This window comes from Camarhynchus parvulus, chromosome 1A (genome assembly GCF_901933205.1).
Source record: "Camarhynchus parvulus chromosome 1A, STF_HiC, whole genome shotgun sequence".
In the NCBI taxonomy this organism is placed as follows: Eukaryota; Metazoa; Chordata; class Aves; order Passeriformes; family Thraupidae; genus Camarhynchus; species Camarhynchus parvulus.
Genome location: NC_044586.1, coordinates 28626267 through 28639783, shown reverse-complemented (window position 1 = coordinate 28639783; position 13517 = coordinate 28626267). Strand labels below are relative to the sequence as shown.

At 36.7% G+C, this 13517-nt stretch overlaps 1 long non-coding RNA gene across 1 annotated transcript in view; it reads right to left on the bottom strand.

Annotated features, from left to right (window-relative positions):
• Positions 1-13375, bottom strand: part of LOC115910675 — a 49490-nt gene extending 36115 nt beyond the window's left edge. The window contains exon 1 of the long non-coding RNA XR_004061200.1: positions 13177-13375. This is a non-coding gene — a long non-coding RNA (uncharacterized LOC115910675). The remainder of the gene's footprint in view (positions 1-13176) is intronic.
• Positions 13376-13517: the final 142 nt, after the last annotated feature.

Here is a 13517-nt window from a genome sequence, read left to right as displayed (position 1 = left end):
CTGGCAGGCTGCTGTAAGCTGAGAGTTGTGCCTTGAAAGTGATGCTTTAAGTTTGAAAATTCCTGAACACAGGAATGCCTAGGTCAGCAGTTCTTGCCATTGGCTTACAACGATTTGCTACACCGTTAGCACATCAGAACAGTGACCAACAATTGTCTGACAAAACAATACAGAGAAATACTAAATTCATTTTCTTCATCTGTAAAAAATTTTGTACCAATATACTGATACCATTAGACTGATATGACTGGCTTGCAGGTGAGCAAGTAGTCCTTTCTCATCAGTGAATAATAAGAATTAATGTAGAATTTATCAGGTGATAGAAGTGTCATCTAAGTAACTGAATTTTTTTGTGTTCCTCCTGAAGACAAAGTTCTTTTAAGCCTGTTTTTGTAAGATGCCTGAATAAACTTATTTCCATTCTGGACATATTTCTATTTCCTAACTGCAATCTTACCAATCACTTCTATGTAATAAAAGTTTCAGACCGTAAAAAAATTAAAGCTAAGCACATTTTCAGAGTTGTTCTCCTGTTTAGTCATCACATTTTGGGAACAAAATGTTGGCTCTTGGTTAAAGAGGAAATATCAGAAATACTGTATGCAATGAAGTTCCCAAAATGGTAGCTGGTAGCTGCAGCAAAGTGCTTTCACTGATGCAAAAACAAAAATCTTAATCCACATGGGCAAATTAAGTACCATTTTTATTAACTGCAGCTAGTAAGCACCATAAAATCATATTTGTTATCTTTTTTATTTTTGCCATGCATATCTGCCTTACCCTTTTTTCACACCTGCCTTTCCCTTTCATTTCCATTCTTTGTTTTGATGCTTACTCTTGTTGTTTTATTTCAGAAATTCTTTCTATTGTTCCACTTCACTTTCAGTTCAGTCAAGAACTCACTGCTAACATATTCTCAAATAACAACCATTTTGTCCTTGAAGAGAGCTGAGGAGCAAAAGGAAGAAAACAGAAAAACAAAACCAAACAAAACCCCACAAGCTAATTTGCAACTATTTCAGTTTCACAAAGAGGGCAATTTGAGATGTTTACACTGCTGGAAGAGGGAGACTTTTTAAAGGAAAGTTTAAAATTTTTGTATACTATTTCAAAACAAAGTAAGAATTACTAGCTTTACGTTGCCCTTGCAAAATAGGTCTCTAGTATTTACAGAGGCCAGTCTGTAAATTTTACTGCTTGAAAATAGTCCTTGTTCATAAAATTAGTATCACAGTTAATCTGAGTCTACTTAGGTGACTCTTGATGAGTCATATAAGTTACTACTTAAATTATCTACTTATGTCATTTTGATGCTCATTTCTGCACAAGATTACCATTAAAGTCATAGAAATAATGCTGCTAGATAAGCCAGTGATCCCATTGTTTCCAGAAGCACTTGTAAAAAAGAAAATCCTTCAAAGGATGTTATAAGAAACCCTAATGTGACAAGTTCTAGAACTGTCTGCCCATGAGGGATTTTTTTTTAATTACAGGAAATTCATTATTTTTACATCAAATGCTCAGACTTGATTTCAGTTGTCCCAAGTTTCTACTTCCATATCCATATAGCAAAACATAGTATCAGAGACAGATGTGAGAATGTTGAGAATGTAAAATTTAATTTTGCTTGAACTTTTATAAGACATCCACATTTAACTTACTAAGTAAAAATTGTTCAGAAATACAGATACAGAGATAATTTGAGTAGTATAAAACAGTGCAACATGTGGAAAAGCCACCATTGGCCAAATCCTGCAGGTTTTCAATTATGAAAATGAAAAATACAGAAAAATACAGGACTGATTTATTTTTTAGTAGGAGGTGAGGAGGGGAAAAGAATTACCAAATATTGAAGGCTTTTATGTGTGACAAGACACAAAATCCACAGTATTACTACCGACATCCATTTAATCTTTCTTAGGAGTCTTCTACTCCCTTAAAAATGCATACTGAAAATACTACTCCACATGCTACCACAAATATAATTAGAACATACTATCAAAAAATATTTTATCCAGCACGAGTAAAGAGTAAGTACAGTATTGTCACCAAATTAGAAAGTCACCAAGAGATACAATAGGAGATGAGGGCAGAGAGTAGACCCTACTTCTCATCTCTGTACTGCACACACAATCAATAATCAGCTTGGCTAAAATTCTTAGTGGGAAGAATTAACACAACAGACCTTTACTAAGGCATACAGCTCACCAAAATGAGGCACAGGAGAAAGAGAACAACCATTTGATCATTTCTGCCTTTTTCTGTCCAGAATTCAGCCTCGCATGCTCTGCAACGCCTTTACAGCACCCACTAAACGTCTTGGAAGATCTCCTAAAGGGCAATGGAGACCATTAACTCTGATCATCCATCCCAGGAAAGGCATTTCTATAGATAATCCTATCTCATCCTGTATGTTTCTCTACAGTGGAATAACTCAGACATAATATTATATTTCAAGAGAGTGACTCAATACGTTTCAAGACTTAGAACCTGTGTGAAGGAAAAACACTTGTACATCTTTTACAAGCTCATTCAGGCTATTCAATGAAGTTGTTTGAAACTGAAGAGCAAGGAAAGACTCAAAATAAGTGAAATGTAAACAAACTGCAAATGAAATACTAGAAATCTAAATCAATTAGCAGCTTCCTGGCTTTTGGTTTGGGTTTTTTGTTTTTGTGGTTTTGTTGTTATTGTTATTACTGCTGTCTGTTGGATTACAGTCAACTACAATAAAAGGTGAAGCAATCTTTGAGCAGACCAGCCCTTCCACATAGCAGAACAGTCATAACTGCCGTTCCATTAGGAATGGTTATGGCTCACACAACTTCCTTGCTGCCAAGATAACCTTATCACTGTAGAAATAGGCATAAAGGGAAGAAAGGGAAGAAAGGGAACTGGGAAACAGAGAATTCTTTAAAAGCAAGCATTCAGCCGTGTATCTCTCTGCTCTTAATAAAAATTCATTGCCCCTTCAGCACACCCAGGAAGAGTCACCTATTCCCGGGACAACCCTCTATACCAACCTACAGGTTGGCTCCATGCATTGCCTTACATGTTTCTGAGCACATTCTTTTCCCCACACTCACTCAATCACACCCTCTTCTTCCTCTAGTACTCTTCAGCTTTTACAGCACAAATACATTACTCACAAAGCTGAGTTTCAAGTTATGTTAGATGGGGATGTTACCAAGTATGAATGAGGAAGGTCAGTGTGTTAAGTTTCTTCTTGTGATTGCAGCCAATGAAGTAGAGCCATCCAATGGTGCAGATGAAAAGTCAAACGTGAAAGAACATCCAGTTTGAGTTTCTATTATACCACATTGAACAGGTGCTCCAGAGTTCTTATGACAAAGTAACATTTTTAAGTAGCTGGATTCATAAAGTATTACTGAAAAAGAAAGTATATGAAAGTATAGCTTCTTTATATCATTTTACATTTAAAACTTGGTTTAGTATTTAAAGTCTATTCACTAAGAATGGCAATGAGGTAATATACTGTACATCAAGTTGAAGCTTATAATGTGGAAAATGCTCAATAGCTATAGGCATGAAAGATGTCTTAAAATATCTGCCAAGGCAGAAAAATTATTGTCACATCTGTAGAAGTTTACAATCCTTAACATAAGAACGAATTTTACAGTACCTTTAGAAATTAATTTACTGAAGCAGTTTCTCTGAATCAAAATCATTGTAACAGGAAAAACAGTGAAAGAACCTTAAAATAAACTACCATTTCTGTATAATGCACACACACAGTATTTAAAAACTGTTAAGAATGGGTAGTGTCAGCATCAATTTTAAATTTTTATAATAAAGTACTCGTACTACATGTTCATTCTTTGTTATTTGCACTTTATTATATAAGAGGCCTGTACATTGAGTTCAACTGGGGACAAATTGAGTGGCAGACTTCGTAGTTAAAAGGGACTGCTCCAGTGTCATTGAACAAGGAAAACATGCCACTGGAGCCAACACAAAACAATTCATATGTAATTATAAACTCACAACAGTCTTACCCAGCATAATACCAATTCCACAACTGGATCTATTCAGGTTGCTTTCACATACATGAAAGGCCCAAAAAACTTTACAGACCTTTGACAAAAGTCCATCTGGCAGCAGCTTTGATATAAATACTACATAGAACTGATACAAAGAGGATAACACTTCCCAAGGTAAAAGAAAAGATAAAAGGAAAAATCTTTGAGGTAATCAGAGAAAATCAGAAAAGGAAAGAGATAAAATCTAAAAAGCACATGCTCACCATTTATATTACAGAATTTTAATTCATGTGGTCAGTTTTTATTTATTTTAGTAGACTTTGTTTGGTGCCACTTACAATGCATCTCTAGAAATTATCTGCACTTTTGGTCCTACTATCAGGGGAAAAACACTTGCAAAAACTCCAAGTATTCAATTGCAAAATCTGGTTTCAGCCACATTTCAAGGCAAGTATCTTGAGTATAATAGATGATTTCAAAAGACATGTCACCACTTTGAATAGCAACAAATTTGCAGTTGCAAATAAAACTGATCTTTTAGCATTTCCATAATCAGGATATGACTTGTGAAATCTATGCCTTCAAACCAATCTAATCTAGATGTGTCCTCAGTCAAATTCTAAATCCTATTTCCAACTTAATTTAAACCACAATATCTTCATTTCCTTTAAAACTCAAATTGACAAGATCCATAGTAAAGCACTGTCTTTGGTGGATCATTCTTGCAAGCCTCCTGCTAATACTAGCAATCCATGGGATCTTTGGTCTTTCTCTAGGATTAGTGTTCATTATTCAGGCAGAAGGAAAGAGCGACAAACACTGAACCACATAAATCAGGTCTATAAATGTCATTAGGAAAAGAAAAGGTTGTTTGTGACATCTTTTATGCTTCCAGTAATGCATTGCCATTGCCAGAATTTTCTTTCCTATATAAAGATACCTTATCTAAATTCTTAAAGATAGCAACAGTAAGGTTCAGGAAATAATACAAAAAATCATAAGAAAATTCACCCTTTTCCATCCTGTGAGAAATGTTAAAACTGGCTACTAAAATTAGAATTAAGGTGTACCCTAAACCCTTATCCCCGAGTTTTCATTTATATACATGTAATTTATGGAGATACACTGTCTTTTAAGAAATTTTACATTTTTTTTCACCTACCCTTTGTCCGTAGTGAAAATAGTAAGTACTCATTCAGAAGAATAATTTTTAATTTAATCAGAAATTTTACTAATTTATTACTACTTTATCCAAGGAAAAAGTAATATTAAAATTTATGTTAAATGGAACATGAAGCTTTATAAAGTCAAATTTTAATTTAAATATGCATAACACTGCTAAAACGTTGTAAGCCCTCTACACTCCACTTGACCTGTTGAGAATGACATGAACTCAGCAGAATCCCTGAAAACTCATGTGTACACTCACATAAGTAAGGGAGCATTGAGATAAAGCTGAAAAGAATATTTTAGGAAATCTTATGATAAAGATAGAGCTACAATGTCATAATGTAAGTCAACTAAGATGACATGAACAGTTCTATGTAATATAGTCAGCAAAGTAAACTTACAAAGCTTGCCCAAGCATGGTGGAAGGACAGAATTTTGTTGCATTAGTTATTTAATAGGACAACAAATGAAGTAATACAGCAAAGGTAGAATATTTTTTAAAAAGCAGACTTCAGACAAGGCTATAACCTCAAGAGGCACTGTCTATCAATATGAGCAACAGACAGACCAGATAAATCCTAAAACAATAACAAAACTTTTCTTCCTGAGAAACACTTTTTACCAGAATAGAAAACATTTTTATTCTATGGAGGAATCCAAATCAGCTAGATTTCATCCCAAATCCAGGAAATAGGGAACTTTAATAAAACAACAGACAGATCAACTCCTACTGTAGTTCAGCTTTACAAGTAGTAACAATAGAACAGGTATTAATTTACAGCATACTTAGAGTAAATACCACTGCCATCAATATTTTAACAGTTGTTACCTAGACAATAGTAAAATCTGAACCTCACTGCACTGAAAGATGTGAAGCTGTTAACAGACAGCTCAATGACAAGTTGAATTACAGAATCAAACACCCCCAGTCTTTGATTTGAAATTGTCCACATTTATTGTTTCTCAGGACAAAGTTCAGTAACCATTTACTCAGCTTCTACTGGAAACAAACAGTAGTTATTATAAAGTAGTAACTAAAGCCTGATATGCTTTGGGGAAACTCCAGGAGGAAAACTTGATTTTATTCTGTGTAACCGTATTTTTTGTACAAGTGCATTTTTTTATTTCTATCTTCCTAAAATTTGGGAAATTGAAATTACTATCGAGAAAAACTATATTATCGGTGAATGCTTCTCAAGATTACCTACACACAAATAGTGGACCACTTTCATAGCAGCTGCATGAGAGGAAAAATATTTACAAAAAGGAACAAGTTTCAATAGATGGTTATCAAAATATGCAATTTAAATAATTTAAATTTAAATAAATGTAAATATTTAAATAATTCATGTGGCTTGTGCAATAAAGGAAAGCACTCGGAGCACTTGTCAGAGTAATAGCTAGAAATTCCCTACTTGGCTTTTCCTAATTTGGAGCTTACTGAGTCTCAGCGCTCCAACCATCCCACCATTCTGATGATCTTTCTCAAGCACAGATTCTATCTCAGAGGTCCTGGAAAGTTTTCTGGATACAAGCTGTCAAGATAAATACAATTCTTCACTAAAACTGAAGTTGAGGCTGGCTAGCTTTAATAACATATTCATGTTTGAATGCATCCCCCATACCAATACTATTTTATTGTGGCCATACACAGAAAACATGTTCCACCTGCTCAGAAGTTGAGCAACAGAACCCAAAGCATATGGAAATCACTAGGCTAAAATCCAGAGCCACCAGAGTGATTTCCTACTGCTACCAACATGTACATTTATATGCAAATCTTCCATTTGCCCACAGACTGTCCTTGCACAATTTTCTGTGCGCAAAAACAAACCAGGCACACATCTGTGCCTTTGACCTCAGCAGAGCCCTGAGGCACAGCTTAAATGCTACCTTCTGCTGGCCTCTTAACACCAGGAGGTTCAACTCTTAAATTGCAAACAGCTCTGCTGCATATTTTTAGTAACAGTAGCCAAACCACAGTCTGAAACAAAAGCACTGAAATATAAGTGATAATACCAGGCCCCACTGCAATTTGGTTCCAAAGCCAGTAACACATTCAGTCATCAAACATTCCCGTAGAAACAGAGCAATGAGCAGCTTGCACGTCTGGATGTTTTCAGGAAGCCCATAATCAATCTTAAAAGTCTTGTAATGGGTCATAAAGATGATAATGACTAACTATGATTAAAATTTGTGGGTTACCTATTATAAATCTGCTCCACCCATACTGTTGTACGTATCTATCAGCATTTGGGAGTATTTTCCAACTTAAATGATCCAATGATTTTATTATCTACTCTTTTTTAAAGGGAGCTTCCAACAAGAAATGTTAAGCCTGACTAAATGTATAAGGGTCAAAATCCTTGGAATTAAGTCTAAACCCTTTTGGAATTAAGTCTGCAGATGAAAACAAGGAGAGGAGCACTCAGGGCTTTTTTGCCCCCTCTGCCACCACACCTTTGCAGTAATCACTTTTTCCATTTATCTTTGAAATTCTACCAGATATAAGAGCAAAATTTAATAAGTGTTTACTGCTCATGTAGAATTACCTTTAGTAATTATCTCAAGTATTTCTTCAACTCACAGGTACACAAAATAACTTCCACTGCTATTTAGCACATTTCCTCATAAAACATAAAACATTCAAGCCCCCAGTGTTTCTGCCACAAATTACATTTTTCTACAGTCAAAAAAGATGTGCATTGTCATTCAAACTCTTCTGCTAGATTTATGTAAAGTCATATCAGAAACAGACAGGGTCAAATAGTCAGTAACCTGGCTACACAAACATAACAAAATAAACATAACAAACAAATAACCTGTTCTATGAGACTTGAGTGCCAAGTCCAGCCAAGAAGACTTTTGTTAGATTAGGAAAGAAGATTGCGTAAATGACATTCTATTCTTCCATTTTTGATGCACTGATAATAATACAGCTACCCTTTTATTATTAACCTGGCTTCTAGTAAGTAGGTTCTGCCAGAAAGGGCTGCGTGGTTTTGATGTAAGGCCACTATAAACTCTTTCCCTCAGCCCATGGCTGGAAAACATACTGCACAGATTTAGCCAAACAGAACATGTGTCCATCTCTTGGCAACTCAGTTCATGGTCCAATTTCCTCTGTACATTAAACCAGGACACTGGAGCAGCTGGTAATTATTACAGGCTTGCTGCTGCTCTGGGAGTGGTAACATCTTAACCACAGGTAGACCTCCAAAACTATCTGGGTATTTTCACAGCTTTGAATAAGCGAAGTCCTATCTTTCCAAAAAGCCAAACTCCTCAAAACCTAGACATATTTTACCCTTTTTTATCCAGAAAACTGAATGAGGATCAACAAAGGTCTTCATGGAGCCACACTTACAATTTTCTTTGCACATAAATCAGGATTTCATTGCAATCACTTAGAAGGCATAACTTCATCACTGAACAAGCCTGTAAGTCAGTCATATAGTCTCTCCAAACTACACCCACTTGCACTATAAGTAGTCTACTACCAGAATTAAATCAAAACTTGAATTTAAAAAGTGTTATGGCAATGAATTCATAACTAAGGAAGAGAAAATACTAAGGACCCTATTGTGAAATGCACCTTTCATGGGAGGAATATTTATGACTTTAAGCAACAGGAGATACAATTAACAAAGCTTTATGGCCTTAGGAGCTTAACCCCAAATCTAAAATTACATAATCTCACAGAGAATCTAAAATACCTAACAGTGATCTTACTTTCTACTTACTTATTTCATGGAATTTGGACAAATCCTTTAGATTTTAGATTGTCTCTATGACAAAAATAAAAGAATTTTGTATTACTACAAAACATCTTCTTCAAGTACTTTGAATGAAGTTGAGTATTGTCAAAACAACTTTATCACAGAAGCCCAATAATATATGCTAAACAGTTACATAGAGTAGCACTTTTTCTATTTTGCTAAAAGTTCAATTTTAAGCAAATCCAAATCAATCAGAATTCAATGAACACGGAAAAAAAGCACAAAAAATAGGCAGTTATCTAAATATGTAAAAAATAAATGTGCTCAGATGTCTACATTCAAATGAACATAATTGCATTTAATTGATTCCCCCTTTCAATTAAATGGTGACTATTATTCATCCCCATTCATAAGCATTTGATACTAATCCCCATCTTTACTGGCAGGGTCGCTTTTACCAGACATCAAAGCAGTGCAAACTATACTTTTTGATAAAAGTCAAGATTATAAAGCTGGACTGGCAGACAGTAACAGTGTAATTGCATACAGTTCATATCTGTTGTTCAACAACAATAAACCAAAGGAAAAAAAAATTGTTGGCACCTGTAGCAGTGGTCTAGATTCACCTGAAAATTAGGGAGCCCTGTGGATGGAGAATCCTACTCCTGTTGTAATGAGCACGTATGTGTACTCTCTTCAAAGGGCAGCTGACAACAGCCAGGTGACAATGTGGCTCTAAGGGAAAAGATAATGTGGGACTTACTTCATAAAAGCTTCTTTATGTAGCAGCATGATTTAGAAATATGTAAGTGCTCAATTTTTCAAAGTTCTTCCTGTTCAGTGTTTACCAGAAGAGAGTGCATGTATGAATTGGCAAGCCTTTTGCATATTTTTTGGCACTTAAAATTATTTTAAGACTAATGCTGGCATTTTCATAACTGCTAAATCATTAAAAAGATAATATTTTAAGTCTGCAGGGAAGCTGGCTTGGCACAGTTCTCACTTGCTTGCTTACCTAAAGTAATTTTTTTCCTGCCAAATATATAAAATCTCAGAAGAATCACTACTCCCTCCTATTGTATCTTGGTGGAGTAAATCAAATAAGAACTAACCCAATGAATCCTTACATTTTCCGTAAACCAGATGTTCTTATATTCAATTATGTTCAAGACTTTTTTTCTAGTTTGGGGAAAGCTGCTCACCAGTCTGGCAGTTAGGCTAACCTTTCCAGCCTCAGCACTGCAGTTACTGCAGCTTCTGCTGAAATGATGACAAGGCTTCAGCTCCAGGCACCCTTTCACCTGGCCTCAGAACAGCTGAATGAGGACCTACCGTTCCAAATGCCCAGGCTATGCAGCACTAGAAGGATGCATTCTTAAGACACTGTTTGCTCCTGAACTTTGGGGGTTTTGTGCTGGTTTAGTTGTTGAATAACAAAAAAATGTTATAAATGTGGCAGAGCAAATGATCAGCTAGAATAATAACTAAAGACACTGGTTTCCCTAACATAAAGTCATTAATTGGATGCGCTATTTGAAGAGGTGACAAAAAATCTTAGGTATCTGTCCCTCTCCAGAGCAAATATTAAGTAGAGGACTAAAAGTACCTCCAAAGCAAATATTTCTTTTTTATTAACCATAATAAACTAAGAGTGGCAAAGAAAGTCACATAAAACTTGCCAGAACATAGTTATTGAACATTGCAGTTTCTAATCTCAGCAATAAATGTAGGTCAAGGGAACTGGAAAATCTAATTACTCTGTAAATTTTTAAACCTGTTTCTTTCTTCTCAAAGAAAAGAAAATTGTTCCTTTGCATTTAAGCAGACTTCACTTCAAAGTGTAACTACAGCTAGGTGATAAATAATTTTTGCCTGAATGTAGAGGTTTTTGAACCTCCTTCTTTGCACCCTGGGTTGTGTACTCAGCTCTGGTTCACGCTTGTCCTCAAGGTATCACCACTTACTTCACAATTACTAGAGCTAAAACAGTAAAATCCAGAGACACTCATCAGAAAAAAGCAGACAAAAAAAACCTCATCATTGATTAAAATAGATCTTTGGTACCACACTGCAGCAGTTCCTTTCAACAATATATCGCATTTGATACCCACTATTCATACACTGCATTAAGAAAATACAAAGCAATGCATTGTTACAAAACTATTATGAATATAAGTATCTGGTAGCATTGTAAATATCAATTATTCAACGATTATATGACTTTTTCACACAGTTGATGCTGATTTCAGTGTATACACAGACCATATTACTTAGATTTACAAGAAAAAAGAAGCAATTGAAAAAAATACAAAAACTTTGAAGATTCAAGCATCCTGATGACTAAAAACCAAGGATTGTTTAAGGATCACATTTCCAAACAAAAAAAAAATAGTAATTTCAGGCACTTAAGATGAATTCACGGCACAATGAATTTCAGCTTCTCTCTCTCAAAACATAAAACAAAAACAAAACAAAACAAACAAACAAAAAGATTAGAAGCTGTAACTACAGCCAGCCACTGATGGGTCCATGTCACAGAGCTCTGACTCCCAGCCCTTACCTCTGCAATACGTGACAAGGAAACCATGAGTTTCACAAGAGATAGATTTGTGTGTTGCGTTCTGATTTGGCAGTCAAATGTTTTGTTTGTTTTTGGGGGGTGGGAGGGGTGAGCTGTACAGAAGTGGAAAACCTGGCCTAAGGTCATCTGATCTTTGGACAGTGCTCTCATTAAGCATAAATCCTATTTTTGAACCTCCTCCAATTCCATGAGGGGTGAAGTCTCCCAAACAAACAAAACAAAAAACAACAACAAAAAATTAATTTGGAGAGATCCATGTGGAAGACTAAAAATGGGTTTCTATTGAAAGGTAAACCCTGAAACACTAGCTCAAGGAACCACCCAAACCAAAATGAGTTCTACCCTGGTCTGTTTGAAAAAAGAAAATAATTACAAGATTTTGTTTTTGCTTTATGCATTTGATGAATGACATCTACACGGTTTATAGAGATATAAGGTGTGTCTTTTAAACCACATGAGAATTCAGCAGACTACACCACACTCCCTCCTCTGTATCATGGACAAATTTATGAATACAAGCATCAAAAGCATCCTCCAGTATTCTCAAAGCCTATCAATATTAACTTGGTAACCTTTGAACCAAAAATTTCAGACACTAATTAGGCATTGGTCCTTCCCTCAAATAAAAAAAAAAAGAGCTTATAAGAATTTATCCTGACTGGAGATACATTAAATTGTCAAAATCATATGTAGCCTGAGGCCTGACTGGTAACAAGCAGCAATAAATGAGACCTGGATCTGCACTGAATGAGCAGAAAAGGAAGAAATCTTATCTGCCATTTGTTAAGTGGCAAAAGTGGCAAATTGGCAGAGGCCTTCTTAAACATATATGTTTAAACAAGTAACTAATGTGGAAAAGCAAATTAAATATGGAGTTTCTTAATCTCTGGGTGTTTGACTTTACAGTTTATTATAACTTTGGCAAAATAATACAACTCATTACCATTGTGCTTTCTTTCCTTCAGCTTTCATGGTTCTGGAGCAGGACATTGCACTGATTCATTACACTTAGTTCATATTCTGAAGAAGACAAGGTTCAAATTTCACTAAGAACCAGAGCAACCAGTGATGACAATCCAATCTCCCTTCAATATATGCCATAAACAGCATATAAAAAGTCTGACTGATCAACAAACCTGTTAAAAAAGTAACACTAGGATGGAAAAAATAGGTGTTCTGGAACAGCGAGAAACAAGCAGAACAGAAGTTTAAAGCACATTGGTCCACCCTAGAAGCAAAAGAGAGCCTGATGAACAGCAAAAAGGTTCAGATGAAGGAAAAAGTTTATGGAACAGTTGAGATGGGAAATTTTTACAATCACACCACTAAAATAAGGACACACAACCTTCTGTCTGCCAGTACAGCTGAGTAATCTTTCATGCACAACCACTGAAGGCATCGATGACTGCTTGCAGTTCACATCAATCCAAGACATTGAAAGGAGTAGCATTTTCTTATTTTGCTTTTGGATGGGTTTTTTGAGTTATTTGGGATATTTTTTATGACACGATCTGATGATAATAGAAGTACGGAGCTAGTAGACTTCTTCCTAGCCTACTGGCAGCATTGGGGAGGCCTTTTGTCCATCCTGATCTCGCAAATAATGTAATACAAACGAAACCAAACCAGCCTGAGCTGCCCGCACCCCAGCCTGCCTAGAGCATGTTTTCCAAAAACAAGTTATTTCCAAAAGGGGTTAACTTACAGTGCCAAAGCTACGCTCTGGTTACGGCACTCGAGCCATGTGCATACCCCATGTACGCTCAGGGAACGCCGCCCCGCCTCCCACACCTACGGCGGGCTCGGTGCCACGGCGGCTGCCGGTACAGACCGCAGCCCTCCCGCAGCCGCACCGGGCACCGGCCCAGCGGCCCTGGAGCGGCGCCTGCCCCAGCCCCGCGGGGCCCGCCCGCTGCCCCGGCCCGCACAGCGCCCGGCCGACAGCGCCCGCCCCGCAGCACCCACCCCGCGGCGCCGATCGCGCCCGCCGTGACCGGCGCTTCGCCTCCCGCCCCCCGCGGCCCCGCCCCGCCCAGCGCCTGCGCG